General features: G+C 37.6%; 1 long non-coding RNA gene across 1 annotated transcript; it reads right to left on the bottom strand.

The window, feature by feature from the left end:
* Positions 1 to 7966: 7966 nt before the first annotated feature.
* Positions 7967 to 10070, bottom strand: LOC130748494 (uncharacterized). Its single transcript, XR_009022712.1, has 4 exons — positions 9708 to 10070; positions 9330 to 9409; positions 9012 to 9122; positions 7967 to 8444 (listed from the first exon to the last, which is right to left on the bottom strand). It is a non-coding gene; the product is annotated as an uncharacterized LOC130748494 (long non-coding RNA).
* Between the last annotated feature and the right edge of the window lie 9703 nt (positions 10071 to 19773).

Raw genomic sequence — 19773 nt, 5'->3', positions numbered from 1 at the left:
AAGAAAATCACATGGCCACGCCAGAAGTGACTCGAACCTACAATGTTTGTCTTTCGGCTCATTTTCTATGGTTTTGTTTAAGGGAAAATCCAAAAAAAAAAAAAAATCGTTTGTTTGGTTCTGGCATACAACGTCCCTTAGGATTCTAAGTGGACAATCATGAAAAAATATCATGATTGGTTTTTCAAAAAAGAAATCATGAAAAATATTACACTTTCTTTTAAATAATGAAATATATTTCATGCTTAGTTTAATTTGTTTTTCCTTTTAAAATATGAAATAAGAAATTTAAAAGTTAGTAAATCGTAAGAGAAGAAATACGGCCCAAGGAAAAAAAAAAGCTTGGAAATTGAGCTTTATTCAAGATGTTCCAATGGGTCATGATAGGTTGTAAGTGCACCTATGTCTTGCACTGATACACTATCCACAAGTGTACGGTACAATCAAAGTAATACAAAGAATGTTGAATACACACGGATTGTGGGATAAATCAATATGCAAGATGAAATAGTTGTTGAGAGCACTGGAATATAAAAGACAATATGTATTTAGTTTTGAAGTGAACTAGATTAAGAAGCAAAGAGATGATTATGATAAAAAGACTAGCACTTGGGTTCAGTTTTATCAATTTAATTAAGTTATGTTCAAGACAACTAAGAGTGTATGAAGCTCATCTAATTCATTCTATGGTTGATTTAATTAGCATAAGTCTTTACATGTTAATTCCTTAAGTCATGCATTACTTTCAATTTAATTAATCTCATTAGTCTAATTCCGTAGTACCTATGGATGACTCTATTGAAGATGAGAGTTCTTTATCAGACCACCAACTATTAGTCCATGCCCTTTTTCCTAAGGCGCAAGAAACAAATCAATTTAATCCCATTTTTGTGAAGATCACAATAAGCTAAATAACTTGCATGCATTCAAGCTAACATTATCAAAGGAAAATAGATTCATAGAAGGAAAACCTTGTTCATACAAACTAAGAACTAAAACATGACAAAGAAAATGATTCACATCCCAAATGCTAAAAATGAAATTTAGCCAGGCACGACTAAGAAAGACATAATCAAACCTGGAATAAAGCTTCAAGAAAGGTCTAAAAACCCTTATCCAATCCTTTGTTCAGAAAAATCTAAGATATCAGATAAAATTTTAAAGTGTCATATTTATAGCAAAATTAACTCTAGAGCCACGCATATGTGTAGCATACTTGCACGCACATGTGTAGCAAGTTGTCATGCCACTGCCCCTCCACGCATGTGTATGGCCTTCACATTTGGAAAAGCCAAGCCACTAATCACCCACACATGTGTGTGGCCGGGGTGCACGCATATGCGCGGGAACCTCGACTAGCAACATCTTTTGCTCTTATTAATTACAGGTCACTTTGCTCCAAATAATGCAGTTCATGGCCTTCTGTTGAAGATGAACCAAACTCAGAGAGAGAGAGAGAGAGAAACTAGAGAGAGAAACTATTGTAACTGAATTCTGTTATATCAAAGGTAAAGATTACAGTGAGTAGTATAGGTATATATAGTCTCTCATAAAGACTATTGCAATGGCTAACCATTAGTCAACTAACAGGATAGTTGACTAACTAACTAGTCTAACACCAATGGCTAACCATTAGTCAACTAACAGGATAGTTGACTAACTAACTAGTCTAACACTATATCCCTAATACACCCCCTCAATCTCAAGGTGGGTGATGAAGTGTGAACTTATCAACAACTCTGAGATTGGAAGCCAAAGCAGAAAATCTTGTTGGAGACAAGGCCTTAGTGAAGATGTCAGCAACTTGATCAAGTGAGGGAACATGAGTAACAATCAGACTTTTATTAAGAACTTTCTCCCGGACAAAAAAGATGTCAAGTTCCATGTGTTTGGTCCTAGCATGGAGTACAGGGTTGTGAGTAAGTGCCACAGCACTCATGTTGTCACAGTAGACATGAGGAGTGTGATAGGGAACATTCAGCTCAGTTAGTAGAGATTGAATCCATAAAAGTTCTGAAGTTGTATTAGCCAAACTACGATATTCAGCCTCCGTGCTAGAGCGAGCAACTAATGTTTGCTTCTTTGAACTCCAGCTGACCAAATTTGGACCAAAGAAAATGCCAAAACCAGAAGTAGATCTTCTGTCATCAGGGTCAGATGCCCAGTCAGCATCACAGTAGGCCTTTAGAGGCATAGGTTTGTGCCTAAACCCCTTCTGCAACAGCAGACCATGATGGGCAGTGCCCTTTAGATAGCGAAGGATCCTCTTTACGGCAGTCCAATGCTCTTCAAGAGGCTGAGAAAGGAACTGACAGACTTTGTTCACAGAGAAACTAATTTCAGGACGAGTGAGAGTTGCATACTGTAAGGCTCCAACAATGGACCTATACAGTGTTGGATCTTGCAAGTAATTTGCCCCATATTTAGTTAATCTAGAGGAGCTGATCATGGGGGTAGAGATTCCCTTTACTTCTGCCATATTGGCCCTCTCAAGGAGATCATGGATGTACTTTGTTTGAGAAAGAATTAAAGATCCATCCTGAAGTCTCTGAACTTGAATACCAAGAAAATAATCAAGATCACCCAATTGTTTCAATGCAAAATCCGTGTGAAGCTTCTGAACTAACTGTTGAATCAAGACAATAGAAGACCCGGTGACAATGATGTCATCCACATAGACAAGGAGATACACTCTATCATGGCCAAATGAGAAAGTGAATAAGGATGGATCACACTTGCTGGACTGGAATCCATATTTGAGTAAGGCAGCCTTGAGTCTTTCAAACCAGGCCCGAGGGGCCTGTTTAAGACCATATAGGGACCTTTGCAATTTGCAGACTAGAGTTTTATCCTTATGTTCAAAACCAGGAGGTTGGTGCATATATACTTCCTCCTCCAAAAAACCATTTAGAAAAGCATTGTTGACATCCAATTGTTGGATGTGCCAACCATAAGTGACTGCCAAGGTAAGAATTACCCTAATAGTTGTAGGCTTAACCACCGGGGAGAATGTTTCTGTATAGTCAATGCCAGGTCTTTGATGAAAACCTTTGGCCACTAATCTGGCCTTGTATCTGTCAATAGTCCCATCAGCATTTTCTTTGATTCGAAAAACCCACTTGCAACCTATGGGTTTTCTCCCAGAAGGGATAGGAACTAGAGACCATGTGTGATTAGAAAGAAGAGCATTATATTCTTGCTGCATAGCTTGCACCCATTTAGGATCCTTCAAAGCTTGTTTAGCAGTTGTAGGTTCTGCCTGAGCCAGTAAAAGAGTAGGAAACAACCGGGGTTTCACAATTCCAGATTTGGATCTTGTTGTCATACTATGAGTGTTAGCAGGATTCAATGGAGTTGCTGCTGGCTCAGGGATAGAAGGAACTGCAGCAGGTTGTTGAGAAGAAGGAGCAACAGTGGATGGTGAAGGGTCTGTTGGTGAAGGGTCTGTTGGTGAAGGTAAAGGTGGAGATGACTGAGTGGCAGTTGCACCAAAGGCAGAACTTTCAACACCAAAACCAGGAGGTGGTGAAGAAGTGATACTGTTTTGTTGTACTGGGGCAGGGAAAATAGGAATGTGAGCCATAATAGGAGGCTGGACAGGTGTTGTAGCAGATGTTGAGGGGAACAACTCAGAATATGGAAACTTTCCCTCATTAAACACCACATCTTTGGAGATAAAGAGTCTCCCTGTATTATCCATACACTTGTAGCCTCTATGACTAGAAGAATAGCCCAGAAAAAGACACTCCTTGGATCTGAAAGCTAATTTGATATTGGTATAAGGTCTGAGGAAAGGATAGCAAGCACATCCAAAAACCTTGAGAAACTTACAATCAAAAGACTGATTGTATAGCTTTGTGTACGGACTGAGGTTGCTTAGAGCTGAAGAAGGAGTCCGGTTAATGAGATAGGTGGCTGTCAAGAAGGCATGATCCCAGTATTGCAAGGGAAGCTTGGCATGAGCAAGCAAAGTCAAGCCAATCTCAACAACCTGCCTATGCTTCCGCTCCACACTACCATTCTGGTGATGTGTGTGTGGACAAGTAACTCGATGAACTATTCCATTATCAGCAAAGAACTTGGCAAGGGGTCTGAACTCACCTCCCCCATCACTCTGTACAGCCTTGAGTTTGTGGCTAAGCTGCAATTCTGCCATAGACTTGAACTGAGTGAATACAGTGTAAGCTTCTGATTTAGCCTTAAGAGGATAGATCCAAGTATACCTTGAGAATGCATCAACACATGTGAGGAAGTAATGGTAACCACAGAAGGACTGTACAGAAGCTGGTCCCCATAAATCCACAAATACAAGTTGCAAAGGGGAGGAGTAAACTGTAGTTGAAGTATGGGAAGGAAGTCTGTGAGACTTTCCAAGGCAACATGCAGCACATACAGTAGTAGGAGACTTAGTAGGAACAACTAGACTACATTGTCTAAGGGCATGCTTGAGAGCCTCATGATGAGGGTGCCCAAATCTATTGTGCCATAGATCATAAGAGGAAGGAGCAAGTGCTGAACTAGCTGGTTGCACATGCACTTTATTAGAATGTAAAGCAGAAACAGAAACTAAAGAAGTGGTTGTAGAAGTAGACTTATCAGTAGTAGAAGGAGCTTGAGCAGGTTGAAAATCTTCAAAGCTGTATAGTCCATCACTGCCAAGCTTTCCTTGAACAAGCAAATCAAAATTGTCCTGAGATTTCACAAAACAGTCAGTTGGCCAGAACTCAAAAAACACTCCATTATCTTTGGCAAACTTGCTCACACTAACAAGGTTTTTTGTAATTGAGGGAACCAAAAGCAGTTTGCTAAGTGTTAATGTAGTGTGAGGTTGAATAGGTGAATTGAGCTTAGCTGTGCCAATAGACTGAATAGACACACCTTGACCATTGCCCATGAGGACATGGTCACTGCTGGCAACAGAATTGGCGTCTGAGAACAATGTAGAGTCATTTGTGATGTGATGAGTGGCCCCGGAATCAGGATACCAGCTCCCTGCACCTTGATGATTGTTAGACCCTGCAAGGAGTCCTTGAGGTGCTGGTCCTAGGATTGAGCTAGTATCTGAAGTAGTAAGATAGGACTGTGGTGGTCTGTGAGGAGGTTGTGAAGGTGAATGTTGAGCAGGGGGCAGTGCTCGCTGGGAATTCCAGGTAGGTTGAGAGTTGTGATGTGGTTGCTGACTAAGAGATGCATATCCTCCAGGATAGAACTGCTGTGAATACCAGGAAGGTGCAGTAGGCCTTCCAAGAAGACCAAAACCAGGCATAGAGGGAAAACCAGCCATAGGAGGAAAACCAGGCATAGCACCATACCCTGGAAATCCAAACTGAGAAGGTATGGTTCCAGGAAACCCATACTGTGGAGCAAAACCTCCAAATTGTGAAGTGCCAGATGATGCAGAGGATCCATAAGTGTTTCTGTGATAACAGATAGATGCATCATGACCGTATTTAGAGCAAATCTGGCACTGTACAGAGTAATCCCTACCATTGCGACCGCGACCACGCCGTCCGCCACGGCCACCACTGCGTCCACCACGATAATCGCCACCACCACGATAATCACTGTGGTAATCACCATTAGAATCATCAGCAGATAGCGAATTTGGCATTCCATACGAGCTTGCAGAAGATTGCACAGTAGAGTGATTCGAGGAAGCAACATTTGCCTGCGCAACATTCGCAGTAATCAAGGAATCACTCGTCTGCTTCTTCTTGACGCGATCCATTCGTGCTTCATGACTAATGATCATGGATTCAACTTCGTTGATGGAGCAAGGAGTTCCGCGATTGAAGACAAGAGTCGTTAGAGGATTGAATTCCTCGGGAAGTCCATCGAAGATGAAATCCAGATGATCACGAAAGGAAACCGGATCTCCAATCGAGATTAGCGTGTTGATAATCGACTTAATCTTACGCAAGTATTCAGATGCAGATAACGAACTTTTGGTGATGGATTTGAGCTCAGATCTGAGTTGCGTTGACTGAGCCTGTGCTTTCGATTCATGAAATTCGATAATCTCATCCCAAACTTGATACGAAAGACTGCAATTGACCACAATCGGAAGAAGAGATTCAGATAGCGATGACAGCAACCAAGTGAACAACGCTGAATCTTGTTGTTCCCAAGTAGAATACGCTGGATTGACACTTTCAGATGCACGATCTTCATCAGAGAGAAAGCGATCTGGAATTACTGGATTTGCAACAAATCGTTGAAGCTTGTGCGTTCGAATCACACCTTCAATCTGCTGCTTCCAGGAGAGAAAATTTTTCTCATCAAGCTTAATGCTTATGCAGTGAGAAAGAGACTTAGAAAGAGAATTCTCAGTGGAAGAAAGAGAATTTGCAGTAGAAGAATCACTGGCAGCCATGGCTATGGACCGAAACTTGCTCTGGATACCATGTTGAAGATGAACCAAACTCAGAGAGAGAGAGAGAGAGAGAGAAACTATTGTAATTGAATTCTGTTATATCAAAGGTAAAGATTACAGTGAGTAGTATAGGTATATATAGTCTCTCATAAAGACTATTGCAATGGCTAACCATTAGTCAACTAACAGGATAGTTGACTAACTAACTAGTCTAACACTATATCCCTAATACCTTCAAAAAAATCTTATTCTCTTTATTACTCAGTAATAAAATCACTAAAGCCTTTACCTTCTTCAATTTCTTGCTGTTCTTCATCATGAAAGATTCCAAGACAACCTATGATGAGTATTTATGACTTGGTTGCACACTAAATGAACATCAAACCTTTATTTGTGTAACAACAAACATCAAATAATGCCTCTTAATCCATGGAAGTTTAGAAGGTATTCCAACATATGTTCATAAAAGCAATTCTCATTTTACTCTGAAATGCTCTAACATGCTTAGCCAAGGACCAGAATGCAAAAAAATTCAATCCTATGGACTAAAAGTGCAAATAAAGATTCTAAGAAGGACTAAAATGCAAATGATTACTCTAAAACATAAAAGACTCAATTAACACTAAAGGAAATAAATAAGTCTATTAGGAGCGATATTTCAAATCGTGAGGCCTCTTATTAGGAGCGAATATTCCAATCTTCCAATCGTTCTATGTTTTTTCCCTTTTATTATTCCATAATTAATTCCCCTGATTAAGACCAAATTAACTATTACAAATATGGTTGACATAGAATTAAGCACGTAAAAAGTAAGCACATAAATTAATTATAAACAAAATTCAAAGATATAACATAAATAATAAACGAGAGTTCGAATCATATCCAATATTACAACCTCGAGAGAGAGGATTTAGCTACTTATGATAGAAAATAACATGACCAAAATATTAATAGCTATGATAATCTTAAAGAAACAGTGAAATGAGTGAATTAATTTGATGCTTCTGCGTTCTTCTCCTCCTTTAGGATTGTCATGTCCTGTCTCTCACTCTCACTCACTGCGAAGTAACAAATGTTATCATTGTTCTTTGTACATATTGTTACCTCAAAATATATATACCTCTTTTGTGGCGGCTCTCAATCGCACTCTCCGTGTGTTTGGCCTCTTTATATAGGAATATTTAGGGTTAACTGAGGCTCTGGCTAAGTTGGCTGGAACGACCATTGTTTAAGCAACACGACCATGTTGGCATTAAACACGCTTCCTTATGGTGTCACTGGATGGCACAGTTGTGGCTCAGGTAGCATGGTCGTGTTGGCTTAACACACGTCAACATGGGCGTGTTAGACTTATGCATGACTGTGGTATTCTACTAATTGTTTGGCACGACCGAAGCTAACACGACCGTGTTCCTTCGTCAATCCCTCTAAGTCCACGTAGGGCGTCTATTCCTTTTTCACTATTTTTCACTTTTTTATTCTGTCCTCTTTCTTTATGCAAATACAATTGAATGAACATAGGTTTTATATACCAAGTGCATAAACGGATGTATAATGATAGAGAATTAGAGGTATTTATCATACATTCAGTGGCGGATCCAGGACCCCGAGGTCAGGGGGTTCAAAATTTTCAAAAGAACACATCAATTAAAATACTGAACTGCTGAAGAACTGGACAGAGAAATACACGAAATGCACAAATCCTATGTTGGGAAAGCTTAAAAAATGAAAAGAATTCAGTTGAATGAAAATGATTTACAAATCCATTAAAAGTAACAAATTATGAGATATTACAATTTACAAACACGATGATTGGTAAATGAATTAAAGTCTTAAACCATGACAATTTAAAACCAGATTCATACGAGAATTCATTCCAATTCCATGATGATTTTAAGGATTCCAAACACAGCGAAAGGGAAAAGACTTTCATATACCTTTGTAACCTGAACTAAACAGATAACCGAAATAAACTGTACCCCAAGGTTTCAATATGCGTTAAACACCAAAGCTTCTGATAACTCTCTCCAAAAAGCCCTACCTTGGCAATGGAAGTTCCCACATTAATCACCTACAATTTTGTAAACAAGAAATTTATTGATTTTGCATGCCAAAAAAACAGCAGTTCAAAATACAAAAGACACAAAGAAACCTTCTATTTTTTAAAATGTGAAGCTTGAGCTCTGCATAAATAAGCATCCTAGCAACAGATAGGATCAGTAATATCAATTTCACCATTAATTTGCATAGCTACGGAAGTAAAATAAAAAGTAACTAAAAGAAACAAAAAAGAGAAGAAACTCAAAGAGACCATTTTGAAACTTTCTTCATGAAAACAATACATACATAAATACAAAGAACATTTTTATTTAAACAAAGAAGGAAAAAATACCGCTAAAGAAGATATGAAATCCATTCAAAATGAAGAGCATGATACATCAAGTGAAATGGAATTAAAAATGTAGCAACTAGCAAGACTGCTGAATCCCTAAATACCCAATAGCATATAACCAGAGAGACCAAGAACACAATTTTTCATATGATTGCTTAGCTCTTTGATATCTTTGGTCATTTAAGAAGGTTGCAAGGTGCAAGAATTACACACAGATTGCAATTCAATTTGAAGTCCTGGACTTACTGACTCTAGATGATCATCATCATTGATATCTCCCGTGGTATCAAATGTGCAGATCAAACCATCTTCTGAAGCAGAAATAAGCTAGCCTCGTTCATCAGGGACAAAATGAACCTAGCACCAATCACACACTTTCAACATATCAGACATGAATACACACCTCCCATTAAATAAATAAATAATTAAAGCCATTTTATTCATCAATTCTCATATTCCCACATCAAATTTTACCCAATAAAGCAACTTTCAAGCAAATCAATTTTATACTACATAGCTGCAAATTGAATCAAGAAACAATGTCAAATGCAAATTGAAGATTACCTTTGCATCCTGTTGCGCAGGACCATTCTCTTGCTGATTCTGGGCTTGCCTTCTAAGAAGGAACATGTTGACTCCAAAACCTGTGCAAGAAATCTTCAAATAAAATTAGTGTTCCTCTTCAAACCTAATTTACAATATCACAGAAATCCCAGAAGGCGAAACAAAAGTAGAAAATAATCAAAAAATCAGAAATATCTAATATTCCAGCCAACAATTGACAAATTGATTTCAGCAAATTCAACAATTGACAACATACGCTACTTTCAAACTCAGCAAAAGGGAAAGCAAATCAAAATAATAGCAGTTAGGGTTTTCAATTTGGGGTTTAGGTTTTCAATTTGGGGTTTTTCAATTTGGGGGTTTTCAATTCCAACCAACCTTCAAGCTTCAACAGAGAGAGAGAGAGTGGGTGGTGGCGTTGTGCAGTGTGCGCCGGCCGCCGGTGGTGGTGGACTGGTGGCGTGGCCGCGTGGTGTCACTGGTGTGTGTTGTGCTTGAGAGTTGAGAAGTAGAAGTGTAGAACCAGAGTCGTGAGAGAGAGAGAAGGTAGTGAGCAGAGAAGGATTGTGGTGGGCTGGTGGCCGGTGGCGGTGGTGCGTCGGCTGGTGGTGGTGGACTGGATCGGTGGTGGTCAAGAGAAGGAGAAGAGGTGTGACCGTGTGAATGACAGAATCGTGATTCGTGAGTGTGGTGAGAGAGAGACTGAGAGTGAGAATGAGTGCGTGAGAGAGAGTGAGGCTGTCTGGGACCTGGGTGCAATTTTTTAATTTCAGGGGGTTCAAAAAAAATTTACTACAGGGGGTATGTAGGAATTTTTTTTTTCCAGGGGGTTCAACTGAACCCCCTGAACTGAACGTGGGTCCGCCCCTGCATACATTTTAGACGCGCTTCAATCTCCCGACACTTAAACTCTGCTTATCCTCAAGCAGATGACTCTATATTTAGATATCAAGTGTGCATCTCCATATAACAACAAGAAAGGAATACTATTCATAAGGAGAAATAATAAAAAGTATGTATATAAGTTTCTATCCTCCCTTATCAAAGCATGCAATTCATGTGAATAATTTTTGGAGACTTTAGTCAAAACTAGTGGCACCAACATTGCAATTAACTCTATTTACATTGCTTGATCTGAAAATGAAAAGTACAACAAAATAACACTATAATAGATGTCATCATTTTAAGAAGAGACCTGGATTTTCTTTGATCTCCTACAAACAAATGGCGGCCGCCTCGCAACCAATGAAACCATTGAATGATCATGACTGTAAGATATCAGCAACTTAAGAAAGATTATGATTTTTTAAAGTTTTACATGCGGTCGAGGAATCCTACTGTAAAATTTTGATAACGGCCATAATGCCATTATTATTTTTACTTAAGCCGCCATGGAATAGAAAAAACTTTCTTTTTCTCTTAAACCAGCGGAATGGACATGTAGTTGAACTATGAAGTTTGATGTATTATATAGTGTATAAAAGATTATCTATAGTATATAAGATAGAGTAGTTAATTAACCTAGCAGTAATGGTTTGGATCATTATTCATAGGACTGTTCTTCTTTTTAAATTTTTAATCTGAGGGTAAGGAAAAAGTGTCATTTATTTTAGGCAGAAACAGAAAGTAGTCTGATGATGAAGCAAAAAAAAAGAAAGTAGTCTGATGACCGACCCACAACTATGCCACTTATATCCTTTAAGAGTTACAAAACATATTAGGATTATGTCTTTTATGTTTTCCGTGTAATGTTTTCAATTTTAACATGAGTGAATAATAATTTTTTCCTCAAACCTCTTTCTATTTTCTCTCTCACGTTACTTTTTCTATCAAACCCTAATAATGTGAACTCGATCTCAAAATTAAATTTATTTTATTTGGTAAGCCTCTAAATTATTAATTAGCTCACATTGTCATGCTATATTGGTCAAGCACGTATGAACACCATTTATTTAGTCAATATTATCCTTAGTCAAAGTTACCATTGTACAAAAGGCTGATGCATTTATCAATGTATGGAATGAAGTAGAGGACAAGGATTAAAACAATATAAGTGTCCTTTTGTTAATTTCATGTGACCTATAAGGTATCTCCACCCATTTTAACTTCATTCTATAAAGAAAGAATTAAAAATGTGTTGACCTTCGGAAAAATTAATGATGGCAACCGATGTCTCAATGGCCATAACGTTTTTTCTTTCTCGTAATGCCGTAAAGTTGAATATATCCAGTAAACACCACACTAAAGAAAAAGTGCTGTAAGCATAATATAGTTTATTGATTTACAAACCAATTTCAATCCCATACATTATCTCCTAAGCTTTTATTGATATTAAGATCAACTGCTTCTCAGACCCCACGAGGCACTCACTAATCTGAATTTTAGTGAGGGAAATCGCACTCAGAAGAATTCTCAATTCTTCATAAAGTTCTCTCACCTAAAGACAAATGTTTTCATGGGTTTCAACTCAGATTAAGAAAAGGACATAAATGTCACATACCATTGCCTTATTTATTTAATAAAATATAAAAAAGTCTTGTCATGGAGCATCTTAATTTCGGACACTCGTTAAATAATCAGAAAATTAAAAATATTGATTGTTGAAAAGTATAATATTTAGTAAAGATATGATATGTGATTTAATTGATAAAGAAGAGAGAAATAAATAGAATGAAAGTGGAAAAGAAGTGGAGAGGTGTGTATATATCATAACTCTATTTAGTGTATTTGATAATTTAGTAGTTATTTCAAGAATGCTCATTTTCGTTTACATTAAGGGTACCCTTACATTAATGTCTCAAAAGAGCAATTCGTGCTAAAATTACTATTTATATATATGAATTCCCGCGAATGTTTTTGTAAATTTTTCATTCATGACCCCGGTCAAACTCAGAGAACCTTAACAAAATTAAAGGGGCCACTGCCATATACGAGATTAAAAATATTTCTCATTGGGGCAGAACCATGTGAATTTTTCCCCATCATAGGAATATCAACTAGTTTCATGTTATAAAATATAAATGAACAAATTGAAGTCGTCCAATTTCCCTTCTTCCTTGAATAATCATGATAGAAGATTTCCTCCTTTTCCTTAATGTCCCTTACGACATTGTAATCCCCAACGAAGTACCACAATGGAGTAGAGAAATTGCACTTCCAAACCTCCAACTTAACCCATAATCTTCTCTTCTCTTACAAGTTGGAGCATGCATAAACGTTCACAATCACACAATGATGGTCCCGAGTTCCCCAAAATCATCTTACCAATGAAACGTGACCCGGGCACACTCTTGAATTTTGAAAACTTCCTTATTCCAGATACACAACATGACACCAAACCCTCGTAGATATTAATCACTGGTTCAATCTCTAATATAATGTCATTTCACCTCAGTCCCCTTCCCCCTCACATTAACATTGAATGAAAAAAGCAATTGCATTATTACTCCCATTAATTAGTATTCTCAATCGCCTCCCTAGAGATATCATCATTACTCTCTTTCAAATTTTCAAAGAGGTAGGAGTAGTAGAAAATAACGCACTTTTTTCCTTGGATTCTTTTTCTCTTTACCATTATTTCATTGTCCACCATACTTAGCATATCTACATTCTTCAAAGAGGAATTTTCGAATGAAACTAGTTCATTTGTTCACATGATCAATAATGAAGCAAAAGTTTACTAATAATTTATTTTTGAGTTAATTTCTGTTAAAATAATCCTTCACTTTTGAAATGATGATAATGTATTAATAACATATACAACAATTTAAAAGGTTACATATACAGATATACTAACACAGCCAAATGACATATATCAATTAGGGAATTGTTATTCAGACCCCCACCCCTATTTAGACTGAAGGAAAATTTTGAAACCCGAAATTACCCCTTTCGAACGCACCTTGTAGTGCGTTTCTCTCGCACCTACCCAAGGAGCGACGTAGACGCTCCTTAAACATGCGTTGCAGGCGCATGTTTAAGGTGTGATTAATTAGGTCGCACTCTGTAACTGTGCGACTAACGCACTTCAGAGTCTCGGCTGGCTGATGGTTGTGGTCGTCACGTACTACAGTCAACCTCCACAAACCATCTTCTGATGTGTATCTCGCCTTGAGCCTGAACGGACAATCACATTTCTTGGTTCCTGTTCCCTTCCGCACCAACACAGGCTTGTATGGTTTGTACTTTCCGCTCATCTCGCACACCAAAGTAACCACCTGTCTGCCTTTACTCCCACGGCCCTTGCTCACACAATCAGACCTTCTAATTATGATCACAAACCCATGATACTTTCCTACATTCTTAGCCCAATCCAAAAGCTCCTCCCGAGTAGAAAAAACCTACAAAATATTAACACATATACGCATCACATATAAATTCAACTTATTTGACATAAACTCACTCATTGGTTATGAAAATACCCTGTATGTGGTAAATTGTTCTGTGTAGCCCGCTGCAATTGGCACATCATGTATATCTTCTACATTGGCTAATTGCCTTTCTTGTGGCATGTTCACTTCATATGACTCAGGGAGACTCATCCTGAAATGCAAAAGAAAATATGCAAATTGTTTACTGTTTCTGTTACAGGCCAGAAATGTATTAATCGCACGTTGAAAGCGCGTCACACACGCATCTTATAAGTGCGACAACGACGCGGTTAAACAATGCGTCTGGATAAATATAACAGATAAACGCACTATCAGTGTGCGTCCCTGTCGCACTCTCAGGGTGCGAACCTGACGCACACAAAGAGTACGGTGCTCACGCTTAATGAGAGTGTGATAGATCTAGATCGGGATTAGAGTGCAGTACCTTCACAGATGACGACGGCAACGAGGTAGGAGAAGTCGGGTGACAACGACAACTGCGGTGGCGACGTTGGTGATGGTGTTGGGTGAGGACGACGGCGGCGATGGCGTAGGTGGTGTAGGCGGTGACCGGCAACAATGTGGGAAGTTGAGAGTGGGTTTGGAAGAAGAAAGAGTATGTGGTGAGAGGGGGGTGGGTTTCAACAAAGCATTAGGAAGAAGGTGAGGATGGATGGAGGGGTATTTTTCAAAAAAAAAATTCATTAAGGGTATTTTAGACATTTCCCATATTTTGAGGGTCTAAATAGGAGTGAGGGTCTGAATAATAATTCCCTATCAATTATAGAATTATGGATGTGTAGCATGGAAATTTACATGCAATATGATCGTCTAATTCTAATTGGTTCTCATTTACTTTAGTGAGATCATTACTTTAGTACACTGAATCGAGTGAATCACAAAATCTTAATGCTGAATAACTTTAATATATATATTTGATCAGAAAAATACCATATACACAAGTTTAATCTATTAAACACAATACATGCTCGCACTATACTTATATATCTCGAACATAATAACATCGATATGATTAGTACACTTATGAAAGATCAATGATAAAAATCCTTTTCTAAATGGATCTTCTACATTAGTATCAATTCCAATGTGTTCAATTGACATCTTTTCATTATGCGCTGTTTCTTTTAAAGTTGCTTATTTCTTGTTACAATATAACTTTGGTGATCTTTATATATTTTCCAATATTTGCAGCCTAATGATGTCTTTAGTGAATCTTTAAATTCCTTTACTTTCAAGGTTACATTTAGAGATCTAACCGAGACTAAATTTATCATCTTTAGCATTAAGAGTGTGAGAGTGATAATTACACCCACTTAACTTTTGGCACACACAATTGTCAACAATGTTTACCCAAAAAGTAGATTATGTTTTGCCTCTTCCTTGGAGAAAGACGATCAAACATTTCTCAATCATGATCCTTGGGGATCAAATCATCCAAATAATATACAAAAGAAAATTCTAGATATTTGATATCCAATAATTCTTTCTCTAAAAAAAGTCAATGATAAGCTTGAAATCTAGGCAGCTCCGCGCCTCCTTCATTTCTTTTTATAGGCAAATATTAGCTGTTAGTAATATTAATAAATTAGTCATCCTCAGGGTTCGAACTCTGGATCATTCACCCTTCATCTCACCCAACTCTTTTGTCTCTAACTCTTACACTTGAGTTATCTTGTGTACTCTCACAAACTCCGTAAGTAGTCGTAAAATTCAAAACATGCAGTCTATCCAAGAGTAGACTAAAGAGTATATATGTTTACATGACTCGTTTCCCACTCGCATGAAAATTTGAAAATACATCTACTTTTGAAGAATTTCTGGAATTGCTCAACATTATGGTTCAATTCATCTAATGTGAATTTGCATAAAAAAAGAATAGTACATACACCAATCACACAAAAGTTGGGATTTTAGTGAGGATTTATGAATTTCTCAGTTTTCTTAACACTCTGTCTCTGCATTTTCCTTTTTCTCCTCTTGGAATGTTAATTTGCTAATGTATGTGTATGATCATTATAAGTAACCTGAAATAATAATTAAAGATACACATTGCATAAATCTATAATTTCCCTTTGGATTAAATTAACTTAATAATCTTTATAGAAATTTTGCTTGAGAAAAAAATAATTGAAGACACAAAAACATGATATTATTGAGATGAAAGAATTGTACAACGTTTTCAAAATGTACATATTGCCTATATTGCCTCCAAGAGCGATAATTTCAGAATCTGTCCCTGCCTCTAATTGTGGAAAATTAATGATGGTGAGGGTCTGGCCCACCTGGACTAAGTCGATTGGGCTCAAATTGTGTTCCCAACAGCTGCTTCCTTCTTATGATTTCCTTCAACACATGTTTGGCACTCTGCACAAATGTGTGATTTTCATTACTGCTTGAGCGTGTGAAAGGAAGAGGACGGGCTTCATGGCAGATCAAAATTGATGTGAAGAGAAGCACAAAGCATAACATTCTCCACCTAATTGCCATAGGAATCAGCATTTTCTTAACTTATCAAAACTAGCCAAGATGGTGCAGAGACTCCAACTAGTGATAGATGAGTATATATAGGAGCACATTCATGCACTTTTAGTTGACACGTGTATGAAATAATGTATGGTCAAATATTATTCATTTGATTGGAAGTTGCTTCCATGTCATGTAGATCAGTGCATCTGCATTCAATAATAAACATATTGTAAAGTCAATAACTAATGAGTGCTTAATTTTTTAATTAAAACCAAAGTCATAAACATATTACATTCATTTATGTAAAACAAGAACATGGCCGTCTCCCTTTGCTTAGATATCCATTTGTGACATTTCTGCCGCCCCATTTTGACTTCAATAGCTAAGTCTCACCGGCCATTCATTGTATAACAGAAGTAAGGGATCAATCCTCAATTTAATGTGAAGAAAATAATTATCCGTTTTTTTCAAGGGTTGGGTCTATAATTTAAGAAATGTTGCACTTAATTTAGAGGGCAAACATGTAAAATTAATGGCTTAATTGCACTTTTGGTCCCCCAACTTTGGCCTTCTTGCGAAAATCGTCCCAAAACTTCAAAATTAGCAAAACACGTCCCTAACGTCTACACCCGGTTGCAAAAATGATCTTCCGTCCAATTACATCCAATATTTTATGAATTCTGGGATAAAAATTAATAAAAAATAAAACAAAAACCTAGAAATTGATGAATGTTCATCTTCTTCAAAGAACCTTCATCATCTTCATATTCTTCTCTAGAAATTCCAGAAGCAAACCAAAAAAATCATCAACCCCACCCCAAACATCAATTTCAGATCTCAAATCAACCATCAATTGAGGATACACCCATCTTGCCCAATCAATTTGAAAGTCTGAACATTTTTTACTTCTCCCTCTAAGTTGTGCTCCTCATGTGGATGAGAACGAAGCATATCAAAGAGTAGGAAATGATGAAATCCAACTCTGTCGCTCACCTCCACCGACCCACCAGCAACCGCCGCGGCAACCACCGCGCGGACAACACCATCAAGCTCGAAAACGCACCTCTTGAAGAACTCAGATCTTGCATATCCTCCGTGGAACCCAAAAAAAATAACAAAGAGAGTTTTAGATGGGGTTGGGTTTCGGTGGTGGGAGTTAGGTTTCGGTGGTGGGGGTTTGTGACGGTGGTGGTGCAGAGCGGCACAAAAGTGAGGTTGGGTTTCAGATCTGGGGTGGGGTGAGGTTGGGTGTGGGTGGGTTATGGGGTCGGGTGGGTTGAAGGTGTTTCTGAGCTTCATCTTCAACTCCGCGTGCATGGTGATGGAGTTGTCTTCACCCAATTATTCCCACATGGAATTCGCTGCATTCTGTCAAACTACCCACCAAGCCAAACTCTTCAGGTTTCTTCGTAGCTGAAGATTCAATTTTGATTTTGTTTCCTTGGGTTTCACTTGATGGGTGTTTATAAGCTATTTTTGGTAAATTGTGAATATCTGGGAAGGAAAGTTCCTGCAATGTTTGCAATAATGGGGTGTTTTTCCATCTAGATCTACCTTCTGGAGTTATGTGTGAAGAATTAAATTTGTTGAATTTGATGGCTTTAATAATTTTTTATTGGTATATAGGATAGTGATTTTTGGATGAGAAAGCTTAATTTTGATTTACTCATTTATATGAAGATGAAGGAAAAATGGGATGAAGATGATGAATTTATGGGTTTTTAATATGAAGATAATGAATGTTTCAGAGACTAAATTTTTTAATTAATTTTTTGAGGAATATTCCGTTAGTTTTTTTATGGAATTGGACGGAAGATCATTTTTGCAACCGGGTGTAAACATTAGGAACGTTTTTTGCTAATTTTAAAGTTTGGGGACGATTTTCACAAGAAGGCTAAAGTTGGGGGACCAAAAGTGCAATTAAGCCAAAATTAATAGAAATAAGCAGGTAACTGATATTGTGTTTTAAGCAGTGTTTTTAAACTTGGACCGGACCGGCTGGTTGAACCGATCAGACCGTGAACCGGTGACTTAGTCGGTTGGAGTTGACAATCAAATCGGTCGTGCATTCAAACCAGGATGAACTGAAAGGACCCGACCGATTTGGATGAAAAACCGGTGTCAATCGATCGGTTTTCGACGAGTCACCTATTTTGTGTTTTTTAATTCTTTTATTGATATGTTGATAATGGGTCGTACATGGGAGCCCATTTTAGAGTTGTGCAGTTAATATTTAATATATTTGGGTCTTTCAAATTGTTTTGTTTACTTTTTTTTCGAAAAAGATAAATACTATAGATAAAATCATGAGAGAAAGCTTCTCATGGAAATAAGAAAGTTTAAAGTCCAAAAACAACTAAAACTTACAACGAAATATAATAAAGGAACAATGAAAAACAGCAATACAGTAAAGAAACAGAACCAATAAAACAGACAAGGTACAATAGAAAGACAACAGGCTACACTACACTACTAGTGGAGGGCCGAAAAAGTAGGAGGAGCATGAAAAATCCACGACATCAGTAAAGACTATAGCATAATGCAACATTCATCAAAGCACAGTAGATAAAAAATTATCAGTCAGTCGGCATTATGATTTTCAGGCTTCTAGCAATAGAAAATGCAGCAGCAATACAACAAAAGAGAATTTTCCAGCAACAAAAAAAATTTAAAATCCAGCAGCAAAAACAGCAGCAGCAGCAGAAAAACACATCAAAGCGCACCTTGAGGCAATGTGAAGAAATGTTAACCACTACACCATTATGCTATTTAATGTTTTGAAACCTCTTTTATTATTTATATATTAACTTCATATTGTATGGAACAATTTTAAATTTTTTTAATATACACCGAGTCAAGCATTTGAATCAGTGACCTGGTGGTCAGACCAGTGACTCATTGACCTAGTGCCCTGAACAAGTCGATCACCGAGCCGAGTTTAATAACACTGGTTTTAAGGAGGACAACAAGTTTCGTTAATCCATTGCCTCAAACAGATATCCGAGTACCACAGGATGATTATTGCTTCTAGAATCTATTTAATTATTATAATATTTTTTAAACAATTATTATAATCAATTATACCAAGCTCCAGTAATCAATTCAAATATGCAGGGTGATGACTTCCTCGTACGAGGTGGATTCTTCGGATGCTTACATGTCGTTGCATTCCCCGGCTTATCCCTATTACATGTCAAGCTCTCATTATCCCGTTGTTGCGGAGTCAGATGTTGTAGCTCCTGTTGTTGATGTTGCTGACGCACAAGTGGAGGACGACACTGACCACTTCATCTGATTGTTTACACATCTATTCACACAGCTTTAGGACAAACGGAAGCGGTTGATGAGTACTCGTGTCCTGCGGGCCATGGAGGAGGACATGGCAGCCAGAAGACTCTGATTTTGAAGAAATATTATTTATGTTGGACTTATTATGTTTGTTAGACTTACTATATTTATTATTTGGATTAATCATCAAATTGGTTCCAGTCTGATAGGCCCAAAAGAACCACCAGTAAGCCCATTAAGCTGAAGGATTATATCATCTAGTCAAGCCCATGAGTAATTGTTATTGATATTTCTTTTAT

Source organism: Lotus japonicus, chromosome 3 (assembly GCF_012489685.1).
Source record: "Lotus japonicus ecotype B-129 chromosome 3, LjGifu_v1.2".
NCBI classification, from domain to species: domain Eukaryota; kingdom Viridiplantae; phylum Streptophyta; class Magnoliopsida; order Fabales; family Fabaceae; genus Lotus; species Lotus japonicus.
The sequence above is the reverse complement of the archived record's forward strand: the minus strand, read 5'-3'. Positions and strand labels throughout refer to the sequence as shown.